Raw genomic sequence first — 13210 nt, 5'->3', positions numbered from 1 at the left:
TAGAATAGTTGTCTCCAACCTTTCCCCACTCCTGCTAAACGAGTTTTCGAATGTCAAATTGTGCACCCCACTATTACCCTAATGGTCCCCCCCCCCCCCAATTAGACTTGTTCTGACACTCACCCTGGCACATCTCATGTTGAAAAATGGCAACTACAGACTCTAAAGGTGATCAAAAGCTTAGAAGCAAACCTGGCTCTGTTATACCTGCACCAATTAAGCAATTAAACATACCTGAGGACTCACAAACACCTGTGAAGCAAAATGTCCCAAACATTATGCTGTCCTGAAATAAGGGGACTATGTATAAAAAGTGCTGTAATTTCTACATAGTCAATTCAAAATGTATACAAATAACCTTCAATAAAATCTGGAATGTGCAGTTTAATCACTTGAATTTTTTGATTACAAATTTAAAACTGTGGAGCACAGGGACAGGTAAGCAAAAAATGTGTCTTTGTCCCATACATTTTGCAGGGCAATGTTATAATACATTTGCAGTATTCTAGAAAGAATATCTTGCAACATTTGGAAGAGGAGGGACCTAGTAAGCTGCAGACATCATATTTTGCAAATTTGAAATTCTCCAGAGCTGGTATGACAGCTAAATCGGAGAAAACTAGTTTTTCACGTTCATTGATTTTGAATAAGTCGTTGATGATCCAGCATTAACACAATGTGCTGAATCTCTTAGCCACCATCTGTTACTAACCAATCTTTCCTTTAAAAGGTTCTAATGAGTCCATACAGACAATGGGAGTTGTCCATATCAGTTATTAAAACTGCACCTCAATGCAACATTTGCACAAGAGGATGACAGAGTAATGCTATTTGTCACTGAGTTTCTCATAAAGATGTGAAGTTGCCGGGTTTGGGGAACAGCTGATTTTGCGTAAATAGAAAGCAATTACCAACCCAGTGTTAAACTATCACCTTGCTGCTCTATATAAGATGTCCATTATGCAATCATTGCAATCGTCAAGTCATTCAGTACACTTTTTCCACAGCCATGTGGAAAATAACATGTACACATATGAGAAAAGGCTCTCCCAAAGTGAAATGTTATTTTTGGAAATAGCAAACTGGAAATTTCCTTTTTAAAAAAACATTATTTTTCTTGCACAACCTTTCCACCCCAACTTCTGAATAAAACCGTATTCATAACAAACACCTGAGGGCTGAAAATTCTACCATGAATGTTCGTGCACAAATCCAAAAGAGTTCTGTATTCATTTTCCGATTAACCTGCTTGTTTTAAGTAGGTAATTTTATGTGCATTCAGCCAGTGTAAACATTTTCCAAATAGGAATCTGTTACAACCGTGTTAAATTTACTTCTTTAAATTTAAATCTTTTCCATAAGAAGACGAGAGTGGAGTTCCCAGGATGCTGAAACTAATTAACAATAGAGGGGAAGGCTCAACCATTTCAAATTGAGCTGATTTTCCAGAATCACGTTGGATCATGGAAAAATGTCTTGGATAAAATTTAACCTGGATAAAATTTAAAAAAAGAAAATCATTATGGAGGTAGAAATGACCATATTTTCTAGCCATTTTACTTGCACTACTGAAAGTAATTTTAAGTCGAAATGTTCACCACATTAAACTGATTCTGATGCAAAGTTATCCTTTGATCATAAACTTTAACGCTATTTCACCTTCCACAGATGTTATCTGTCTTAGCGAACATTTCCAGCACTTTCTGGTTTTAAAGCTATCCTGGAACTGTGAGATGAAGTTGCTGGAAAAACCAAACAAGTTCAGGGGCATCAGTGAAGGTATATTTGCATCCCTGGATGATGAGAAGGGAAGTGATAAATTGTTTTTACAAGTCATAATAACAGAAATGCAAACATACACAGAGTTACAAATAATTATTAATATCTTATGAAGAGGGTATAGATTTTCTTTTACAGTTATAAATTTAGAGCACTTGTATTCATTTTGACCAGGACGTCAAGGAGGAGTCCTCTGCCCAGTTTTGAAATTATGCTGTGGGATCTTTTGTCACAATCTAAGATAGCTAAGCAGGGCTTCATCTGTTGAACTATCTCGGATACTTTGGGTACCACAGGGAAATAAAGTGCTCTGTTGCAACTTTATTAAGTCGACTTATTTCCCAAATTGAATAGACTCAGAAGAGCATAGAGGAAAGTCTTAATCATTTTGCTAGTGTTTTACAGATTAAGTTCTCAGCTTTGCTCTTAGTGATTGGTGCCTGCCATGGTTCCATGAGTGGTGCTCTCAATTCTGAGTCAAAAAATTTGGATTCAGGTTTCACTCCAGAGGCTTAAGCACAAAGCTATTGGATAACATCATATGGAATTGGATAATGTTATCCAATAGCTTTGTGCTAAATAAAGTTACAACAGAGCACTTTCTTTCCCTGTGGTATCCAATGTTCCTCTTTGCAAAATTGTGTTTATTTGCTTGCTGTGAGATCTATATAGTTTAGCAAATATACCCTAAAGAGGACATTTGTTTAAGGTGAGAGGAGAAAAGATTAGGCGAGACTTCTGGAGCTTGAGGTGAGGGGAGGAATATTTCAGGGAGATGTCAGGAGTGTTTTTTTTAGACAGTGTTATGAGCCAAGAAGACCCCAAAATCCAGCAGCAATAGATATTCACCAAGACAAATGGTTACTTAAACAAAGGTTGCTTTTAATTATCCTTAAACATGAAAGCAGGATCAAACTTTATCTTATCACAATTAACTTAACTAACCTAACTTAGCCCCCTTCTAATTCTAACCGTACATATATGTAATGTGTGTGTAAGTTTAGAAAAGTTCTTTGATTCACAGTCCAATCTCACTTCCCATTCCTCCAAGTTTACTGGTTGCAGGCAATTCTTATATTGTGTACAGAATTTAACATTTATAAAGTTCACCAGGCTTTGGTGCTTGAAAGGTAAATGGTTACCGCTCAGGAAGGTTCTTGTCAGTTTACAGAGAGAGATTTGTTGTTTGCTGAATACCCACAACTGATTCCTTTTAATCAGCCACTTCAGTGTCTTGTCAAAGAAACTTGCCCCCTCAGGGTTCTCCAGATGATAACCTTTTTCTTTCAGGATACCATAGAGTTCCTTTTTTGTTTTCTTATTTTAAGTGAAACATTAGGCAACCAGTCCTCTCATCTTGCATAAACCACAAGGGCTTTGACCAGGCTGAACTAAGCAGTCAAAACCCATCTTCGAAATTGGGTTTTTCCACAAGCTTGCCAGCTTGTCCTGTTCCAGTCCCAGCTGCTGCTGACTGCAAAACTGCAGAACTGAATTCCCCCCTCTCTCTCTCTCTCTCTCTCTCTCTCTCTCTCTCTCTTGCTCTCAAGAGAGAAAACCTGTCTCACTCTCTCTGCTTGCAAAATCACATGACCCTCTTAGAATAGCAAGTTCCACTCCAGATAGCCTGCGGCTCCGACAAGTTCTTACATCTGTTGCCTTTTTGTAAACAACAATCCATTAGTGAAGTCTCTTGGGCACTCTCCAAAGCTTTTGCAAAGGCTCTTGGCACCGGCCTGTCTTGCATGAGCAGAGCTCCAGTATTTTAAATAAGATCATTTTAAAGTGTTTGTATGTGACCTGCACTAAAAAATTTCCCCAATTTATCTCCCAAAATCATATCTATATACAATACAAACACAACATAATCTGTCACAACAGCAATGTTGGAAAATCTGTAAAAATATTAATATAAGTTAGCATAATTGCTCACCTCATGGTCATTTACACTGCACGCCTTAAAGTTCCTATGCATGTTTGTCCCAGCGCTTTTATGTAGAGCAATATGGCCTGAGTCATCAGCTGGACATAGAATTCATGGGGTGAGTTTTCCAGTGTGATTAAGACTGCAGGTTTCCCCCAAAAAGTAGTAGAGGTCCTGAAGGACAAATCACAGTGCAAGAATTGACTAAAAATTCCTGCACTTTCCTTTTTAGACAGCCCATGTAGCAGCAAATTTCATTGATTGTGCCTTTACATGGATGCAGTCTAAAAACCACCAGGGATAAGTGTTTTTTTTTACATACAGAGAATACTGGGTGCCTGTAATATGTTGCCATGGTTGATAGAGGAGACTGGTAGAATAGGGAAATTTAAAAGACTCAGACAGGTACATAGATGCAAGAAAAATAGAGGGTTATGGGGGTGTGGTAGGGAAGGTTTAGATTATTGAGGATGTTTATAGGCTGAAGGGTCTTTACTGCAATGTTCTAAGCCACAAATAAAACATTATTTGCATTAATTGTTTCCAGCAAATGCCCAAAGGCAAAGCAACCACATATTGGTCGAATTGGTTATTTTCTGAGCACTTTCAGAATGTTAATGTCTCACAGGAAATACAAGAGTACCATTATGATAAACAGATAGATACTTGAGTATGTGAACCAAGGGAATAATAAATGGTTGGAAAAAAAATCAATTCAGGAAGTACTGGGTGTCCACAGTTAGCAAGAAATGACGGTCTGTTAATGTGCTATCTGATATTCTCAGGCAATAAGAAAAGATTAAAGACATTCATCATGATAAACCACATTTTGCTAATCTTGTCTGATTTTTTTCAGATTTCAGATCTATTGCCAGAGTACATACATGACATCACATACAACCCTGAGATTCTTTTTCCTGCAGGTAAGGCAGAATCACCAATTACTGGTAGTGCAAAAAACAAACTGTACACAACACACACATGTAAACAAATAAAGAAATGTAAACAGATAACGAATGTAAACAAATTGACTGTGCAATACAGAGAGAATTTTAAAAAAATCAATAAAAGGTACAAGTAAGAGTCCTGATTGAGTTTGTCATTGAGGAGTCTGATGGTGGAGGGGTAGCAGCTGTTTCTGAACCTGGTGGTGCGAGCCTTGTGGCACCTAGACCTCTTTCCTGATGGCAGCAGCAAGAACAGAGCTTGTGCTGGGTGGTGTGGATCCCTTGATCATTGCTGCTGCTCTCTGACAGATGTTCCCTGTAGATGTTCTCAATGATGGGGAGGGTTTTGCCTTTGATGTCCTGGGCTGTGTCCACTACCTTTTAGAGTGCTTTATGCTCAGGGGTATTGGTATCCCTCTACCAGACCTTGATGCAGTGGGTCAGCACACTTTCCTCTGCACATCTGTAGAAATTTGCCAGGGTCCTTAGATAAGATAGAGGTAGGTAAGTTAATTCCATTGGTCAGGAAGGCCAGAACTAGGGCAGCACAGTTGACATAGGGGTTAGCGCAACATCTTTGTAGTGCCAGCAATTGGGACATGGGTTCAAATCCCGCACTGCCTGTAAAGAGTGTGTATGTTCTTCCTGTGCCTGTGTGGGATTTCCCTAGGGACTCAAGTTTCTATCACCCTTCAAAACGTACTGGGGATTGTAGGTCAAATGGGTGGCATGGACTCATGGGCCAAAATAGCCTGTTACCACACTGTCTGTCTAAAATGTAAAAAAAATAGCCTCAGGTTCAGGGTAGTAGATTTAGAATGGAGATGAGGAGCAAATATTTAAGATATTTACTGAAATATTTGGGTAGATTTTTACATTGTAAGGGAATTAAGAGATATAGGGAAAAGGCAGGTAGATGGAGATGAGTCTATCATCAGATCAGCCATTGAATGGCAGAGCAGTCTTAATGGGCCAGATGGCCTACCCCGCTCTTATTTCTTATGTTCTTATCTTCAAACAGTATTTGGAAATTATAAAGGGTGTAACAACAAGAGGAAAAGATGAATGACATGAATGGAAGGATGCAAACCTAAAGGGAATGATAAAATTACCACTATGTTCATGGGAAATTTAGCAATAACCAATTGTGCAATTTGAGGTAATCAAATGAAAACATGATTTGATATTGCAAATTTTGTAACCACTGTTGCTGAAGAAACAAAACAATGAAATGTTACGAGTCCACACCATGCCGGGCATAAGTTTATCGTAGTTTTTATTGACTCCTGCAATTATAGCCAAGTGTAAGGAAATAGTGTCTAACTCTACCTACATTTGCAGGGCCAGCTAGCTGTCCAGTAGAGGCAGAGATCCACACATCAGAAAATGATCAAGCAGAATATTAGGGGCATTTCAAATATCAAATCATGAATTTATAACTGTGCTGACATGTTTGCAATGTCAACGAGAATGGAGAGAACACTGTAGCTTGATCAGTGCAATTCAATTCTTAGCTAGTGGATCTACAATGTAGGGTCAAGAACAGTTTGAAGTCTTTGAATAAATACAAGAATCCTTCAAACAAACAGGACCGTTATTATTTCTGGTATTACTAATCTTTTAGAATGTTCTTTGGCTGAACGTATTTTTGTTGGGAAGATCACTTTAAGTGGAAAATTTAGAACCTCTGGGCTTTCAGGCAAGCATACCCAGCTGACTGGTGCAGAAATAGATCTAATGCCTTGGGGAATACACAATAATGTACCTGCCTTTTAAGGTTGTAGCATTTTCACAGCGTGCCCATGTGAAAAGCTGGCAGGAGATTTTGATCTGTTGTTTAGGTACAAAAATGTCAGGGTCTCAGAATTTTCTGGGTATTCACTTTCTAGCAGTTATTGTGTTATAAAACTACATAGCCACTTACACTCTAGAAGAATCAGTACTGACATCGCCATTTGCTCAGTGATGCTTGCTAAATTGTTGACAGCTGTTGATATTTTTTTCTAGTACAACATATAAATTCAATACCATCTATGGCAACTGGTTACACTTGAATATATGTATATAAGAGTAGAAAGAAATGTTGATGGTTAAATTCATTAGGTTGGGAAGGAGGTCGTGATGTTCAGCTCACCTGTACATGTTGAGTGACAGCAGCAATTAAATTTGAAATGATAAAGTGATTAGAAATACAGAAGGAAATATCTTGGAGAGTTGTAGAACTGAAGGTCATTTGAAATTAGGACCAAAATTCTTTCAAAAATCTTGTTACTCTTGCCTTTTCTCTGGAGTTGAATAATTTTATCATCATATATTTTTGTTATTATTTCAGTCTACCTTGCCCTTGGAGCAATTATGTATTTTCTGAACGTAGCTTCGTTCATCCTGTTTACAAAAACCAGAAAGATTTACTAAACAACAGCACTTAACAGCTGATGCAACCAGGCTCTTGCGGTTATAGATTTTTAACAAATGAAACATATTTTCAGAGTTTTAACAAAGAAAAAAAGAATAACTTTCTGTCATGATATTTTGTCTCTGTGGAACAAGATTTCAGTTGAACTCTTGCCAGGTTTGATCTCAAAGTTATTGCAATGACACAAATTTTACAATGAACATTAGTTTAAACACTTAATGTTTATATTTGTTGTTAGCAGTTATACAATGGTGATCAAAAATCTTGATGAATAGTTTGAATAGGAATTTGTCCAATGATTTTTTTCAACTAGATGTACTTCCTCACGATAATACATTGGGGAAGAATAGGATCAGTTTGGGAGGCTTCGTGTTTGTAGCTGATGCATATTTCTTATCTACCCCATTCTTTGGGAAATGTCTGATTTTACAAGTTGTTAGAAAGTAACTGCCTCAGAGAATAAATGAGGAAAATAAATGGAAGGAAAGGCTCATCCAGTGGTTCTCAACCATTTTCTTTCCATTCACATATCACTTTAAGTATTCCCTATGCCATAGGTGCTCTGTGATTGGTAAGGGATTGCTTAAGGTGGGATGTGGGTGGAAAGAAAAAGTTTGAAAACTACTGTTTTAATCATCCCTAATTGCACGGTTTCATAACTCCAAAGGAAATGGGCCAGTGACAATTTTTCTCAAGCAAAATATTTCAGTAACAATTGGGTCCAGAGCAGTGATTCTCAACCTTCCCTTCCCACTCACAAACCACCATAAGCAATCCTTTACTAATCACAGAGCACCTATGGCATAGGGAATACTTAAAGTGATATGTACTGATGGCATTGGCATTACTTGTTATGTGAGTGGAAAGAAAAAGGTTGAGAATCACTGGCCCAATCTTATGTTCATGAGCAAACCACAAAGGTTCAGTTCATACCAAGCTGGGTATAATGGTCTCTTTGTTTTTGCTTTACAGGTTTAATGGATTTTTTAAAAATGGTTCAAGAATGTCTATATTCATAATGCTGATTTCATCCAAAACCCTCTTGCTCATGTCTTGACTTCAACTGACCTCCTTCCATCCAATGCAACTGTGCTACTGAACCACTTTAAGCAAGTCCTCAATTTAAAATCCATGGTCCCACCACACATGATCACTGTAATTGCTTCCTGCCCAACGATCATTCCTTGATGCAGCAAAACTCTGATAATTCTATGCCTGCAGATTTAGGCAGTGCTGATCTAGCCGGATTTCCAGATTATTAGATGTTAATCCGATTTACATTTATTTCACTTTTTTGTCACATTGCACAATTTTTCCACTGGTGAGATTAAACTACCTACATCCTGACCCTGGGAATTCTGGACCCTAACCTTACCTCCAGTTGCCCACAGTCCAGATCCAAGCACATACTCTGCTTGCACTCTGGCCTTATGCATCACATTCTGGAACAATAAGTGAACCAGATGATTCGTTTTATTGGAGTTGATCTTCCTGATAATCCCTGCATTGAATTATTAATCTATTGGTGAATCCCAGGCCCCAAAACTCTTGGGCTTTTAACCTCACTTTTGCACTGGAGAAGATAAGATTACCACTAAACATGAAAACTGAATGTTGATATGATTAATGACATGAAAGTTCTTGCTCCAGGACTTCATTACAAACCTTTAACAGTTATATTTCAGGTGAATTAAATAATTTATCAAAACACATTGGTTAAAATAACCAACATAAATTTAGTTATATGACTCCTGAGTGACTGTGCAAGTTAATCCAGTGATCCAAACCCAAATGATTTAATACTCTATCTATGATGTTAGCTCAGAGCTCAGGCAGTTCTGCAGACAGGGGCTATAATTAGCCTCAGCAATGCAATGCGAGGAGAAATATCAGCAAGCTTTCTCACTCTTGATTATTGTTCAGCATGTGAACAGGAGTTGAACATGTGTGAACTATGGTTGGGGAATTTGTCTGTAAAACCTCACAGTTGACTAACAAGTGAATACACACTGTCAATGCTCACACGAGTGCAAAAGAGAAACCTCTAATAGCTCGACCAATCAGACATTTTCCATAGAATGGTTGGAATAAAAAAATAAACACAGGCTGCCAAAGCAGGCAAATCTATCCAAGACTGATCTATCCATCCTTCTCCTATGATACTGGAGACAACATAGTGAAGAATACGACAGCAGAGGAGGATCAAGTTCAGTTGGAAAAGAATCAACTGATTCTTGTTTTCTTTTTACCTCTTCCTAGATCCCAAAGGCACCAAATATTTACGAGACTGATTTCCAGAAAATATACAAAATCTGGCTGGCAGGAAGGATGAGAAAACTAGTACAGAAAGGCCATTTAAAAATTCATGTTTTACTTTGAAAATTAATATTTATAAATACCTTTAAGTCTCTATTTGCTCTACTTGCCAGATTGATAGACAAGAGTAATTTGTTCAAAGAGTTTGTCCAATGTTAATCTTGGAAGTGACAATGAAATCATTTATGTCTTTTCTCATGACTCATTGCTTGGCCATTTCTTCCTGTAATTATATTGTGTAGTAAGTTTCCTAACTGTGAATTCTTTTAACATGGTGTAACTGATGCACAACACCTATTGCATGTATTTAAGAGAGGGAAGCTTTGATCCAGTGTCAAGGGGCCCCAGATAATTGGACACCAGACTCAGCTGTGTGGGAACTAATAGCCACACATTGGTGAAGTCAATGTGGGAACACTCATCATATCTACCACATCACATGTTCTTTCACATGCTCCAGAAGATGATTTACTAAGCGTTCGGCTGATAGGATGATAAGATGGGAGTTTAATCAATAAAGATACATGACATGATAAGGTAATGAAATAGAGACACCAAACACAATTTTTAAGAAGGCAGACTGATTGATGTAATTATGAAAAGATGGTGGGGAGTGAGGGTCATTTCAGCCATAATCTTTTCTCATCACTCATTCAAGAGGGATGCTTACAGAGGCTTTTAAAATCCTGCAGGGCATACATAAGGTAGATTTTTTAAAAATCCAGAGTAAGGGAATATAAAACTAGGTGGCAGAGATTTAAGATGAAAGGGGAAAGATTTAAGAGGAATTGAGGGACACCTTTTTCACACAGAAGGTGGTGGGTATGTGGAATGAGTTGCCAGTGGAAGAAATGAGGACAAATGAAAGACTAAAAAGACATGATGTGCAGAAATGGGATATTTTCAATTTGAGGGTGGAATGCTCCCAAAGGGCACACTTTGGTTCAGCTCTCCCACACGGCACAGAACATTGATTAGCACTGGGGAGTCAGAACACGCTGCTTACAAAAACATGTCACTGTTCTACTGTGGGAGACTTTGTTTTTCTTTGGCTTGGCTTCGCGGACGAAGATTTATGGAGGGGTAATGTCCACGTCAGCTACAGGCTCGTTGGTGGCTGACAAGTCCAATGCGGGACAGGCAGACACAGTTGCAGCGGTTGCAAGGGAAAATTGGTTGGTTGGGGTTGGGTGTTGGGTTTCTCCTCCTTTGTCTTTTGACAGTGAGGTGGGCTCTGCGGTCTTCTTCAAAGGAGGTTGCTGCCCGCCGAACTGTGAGGTAATACTAACAGAATTCCATGCATATGTGGTTACATTTTGCCTTACTTTTGTATGCCTGTTGTTTTTTTTTAAATGGACCAGAAGGTGGAGGTCCGCGGTAGGCCCTCTCTGTTGTGTTCCATGTACGCTCCCAAATTTGTTCAAATAATGTGACTTTTTTAAATTATATGTTATTTTTTCCAATGGAATACATTTATTCATTTCTATAGTTGCGGCAGGGTCCATTCTGTCATTCAAGAGAAGGTTGGATGTGTACATGGAGGTGAGGGGGTTGGAGGGTTATTGGCGGAGAGCGGGAGGTTTGAGCTAGTGGAGTTGTTCTAGTGAACCGGTGCGGACTCGAAAGGCCGACGTGGCCTGTTTCCGCTCTGTAAATGGTTATACGGTTAACTGTTTCCATTCCTGCCTCTCTTACACTCTCGTGCCCATGATATAATACTGAAAATCCCACCTGGAGGTTGTACCTGAGGTATTACTTTCCCTTTATGAACTTTTAGAGATCCTACATGTGCAATTATATGCAGTTGACCCCCACCCTGGGCTATTTAGTAGCTTTCTGTCAGCCTCATCAAACCTTGTGCTGCAATAGGATATATGCCAGTTAGCATCACAGCCGTCACTTCATACAACCTATTTATTGGCTTCTTTCACATATTGGCAAGCCTGACAGTAGGGTAATGGTACCTAGGCTCCACCTCTTAGGATTAGTGGCTTGTGGTCCAAGATACTTGACAAATTCTGAACATATTCAGAGACTGGGAAATTTGATTGCCAGCACCCAAATTTTGCTCTAAATATTCTGGAGAGGTGGTAATTTTCATAAATTGCCAAAGAATTGTGGCAAGATCTGGAAACTTTGCAGGTATGGAAATGAGAGGCTAGGTAGTTTCAAATTCAACCTTATCATTTGATGATGGAACAATTCATTGAGCTACCAGTTACACTGAAATAACAGCACTTGCTGAATGTACTAGTTAAGATTTTTAAAATAATAACTAATAACAATATTAATACCAATATTTCTGAGAATTAAAAAAAATTACTTGTTATGAATTGCAACTCACTTGATTTTGCACTAATTAACTGGCTGGAACATGACTTTGTGATTTAGCTAAGCAAGAAAATATCAGTAATGATATGTAGGCTTATTTTAATTCCATAGAAAAATTGATTGATATAACTTACAAGACAATTTTAAATGCACAAAAAATCTTCTGTGGGAAGAATATTACAACTTGTCCTTCAAAAGTTGTCAAATACAGGTGACATCTTACTCTTCAAATTGAAGAGAAAATACAATCGTATGTTATTTTACAAAAACGTTTATACATTTTTACAGTAAATTTTTTAACATTCAATTCACTCTACTGCCACAATTAACTCTAACTTAGTCCAAAGCAATGCTTCAATTCTCACCTCTGTGAAAATATTTATTTCTGAAAGCTTCCAGGTTTATTCTACCATACTCCTCTCTCTTAAATCAGTGTGAAGTCTGATCTGCTCAACATAATTATGCTTCGACTGTTCTTCCTTATCTTCCCTGTTCATGAGTTTGCTCTTCCCACTTTCCCCGATATATCCTGCTAAGCTGATGGCTTAGTTAGGCTAGATATAAACACACTCAATTTATAAAGAAATTGGACAAAGTTTAATGCAATACAATGTAGAATCTACCCTAAGAAGGGTCAATGATTTAAGGTAATTGAATAAATGAAATTATATGACAATTGCTCAGTAAACCTAAAGTAAGATGAAGGAGAAAGCGTTGTTAGTAAGATCGTGTAAATCTTGCATTGATGGCCTCTTTATTAAAATCTTCACAATTGAATGGCGGAACCGTGTATTAATTCATCATTTATTAATAAACATTTTGTTCTTAGCCTCCCTTTTCAATTTTTGAAATTTCATAATGTGCTTTTATTGTATCTGCTATGAAAATTGTCTTCAAGAAGGTTTTAAGCATAAAAGTGATTATGATGTGTTTATCTATGACTTAGAATTTCTTGTGTAGCCATGATCTTGTTATTTTTACCCACTGATGATGAGTTGAGAATAGAAATGTCAGTGTGCTAAAAATAAAGGAAATAAATCTAAATAAAAAGAACATACCTTCTGCCTCAAAAGCAGAAATTCCAGAGCAGCAAAATTATGTCACTTTAATCAATAATTTTTAAGGGAGGAATATTGACCCAAATAGTCTTTCAATGTGCTCTGTTGCCTTTAATATCCGCTTGAACAGTCAAGTAAGGTCTTACTTTAACATCTCAGGACAATAATGAAAACCTGCAAATGCCCCTTCCTTCCAAATGAGGACAAAATGGGTTTTAAGGTCAAGAGGAGGCTTTACGAGGGAATGTCATAAGGGTGTATTAGAGAGAGAGCCTTGAAGGAAAAGAGGGAAACAAAAAAGCAGGGTGAAAGGGCAAATTTAATTAAGAACAATATGAAGAAATTAATAAAAGAGCATGACATGAACTGAGGAGAGTTAAGGGAGGTTATAGATTGTAGAAGAGGTTGCAGAAGGGCAGAGGTTGAAAATCCAATACAA

The 13210-nt window shown here is 37.8% G+C and overlaps 1 protein-coding gene and 1 long non-coding RNA gene across 9 annotated transcripts in view; one reads left to right on the top strand and one right to left on the bottom strand.

The window, feature by feature from the left end:
- Nucleotides 1-13210, bottom strand: part of appbp2 (amyloid beta precursor protein (cytoplasmic tail) binding protein 2) — a 299366-nt gene that overhangs the window by 63972 nt on the left and 222184 nt on the right. The window lies entirely within an intron of this gene.
- Nucleotides 1-13210, top strand: part of LOC138749433 (uncharacterized) — a 44723-nt gene that overhangs the window by 22563 nt on the left and 8950 nt on the right. For 3 of the 4 annotated variants that reach the window (XR_011348632.1, XR_011348630.1, XR_011348631.1), the window contains 3 exons: nt 1669-1779; nt 4560-4626; nt 9326-12499. This is a non-coding gene — a long non-coding RNA (uncharacterized lncRNA). Of the gene's footprint in view, nt 1-1668; nt 1780-4559; nt 4627-9325; nt 12500-13210 lie in introns of those variants that run through there. The other variant, XR_011348633.1, reaches the window with a different exon arrangement.

The sequence above is a fragment of the Narcine bancroftii genome, chromosome 14 (genome assembly GCF_036971445.1).
Source record: "Narcine bancroftii isolate sNarBan1 chromosome 14, sNarBan1.hap1, whole genome shotgun sequence".
Classification (NCBI taxonomy): Eukaryota; Metazoa; Chordata; class Chondrichthyes; order Torpediniformes; family Narcinidae; genus Narcine; species Narcine bancroftii.
This window is presented reverse-complemented; position numbering and strand designations above follow the sequence as displayed.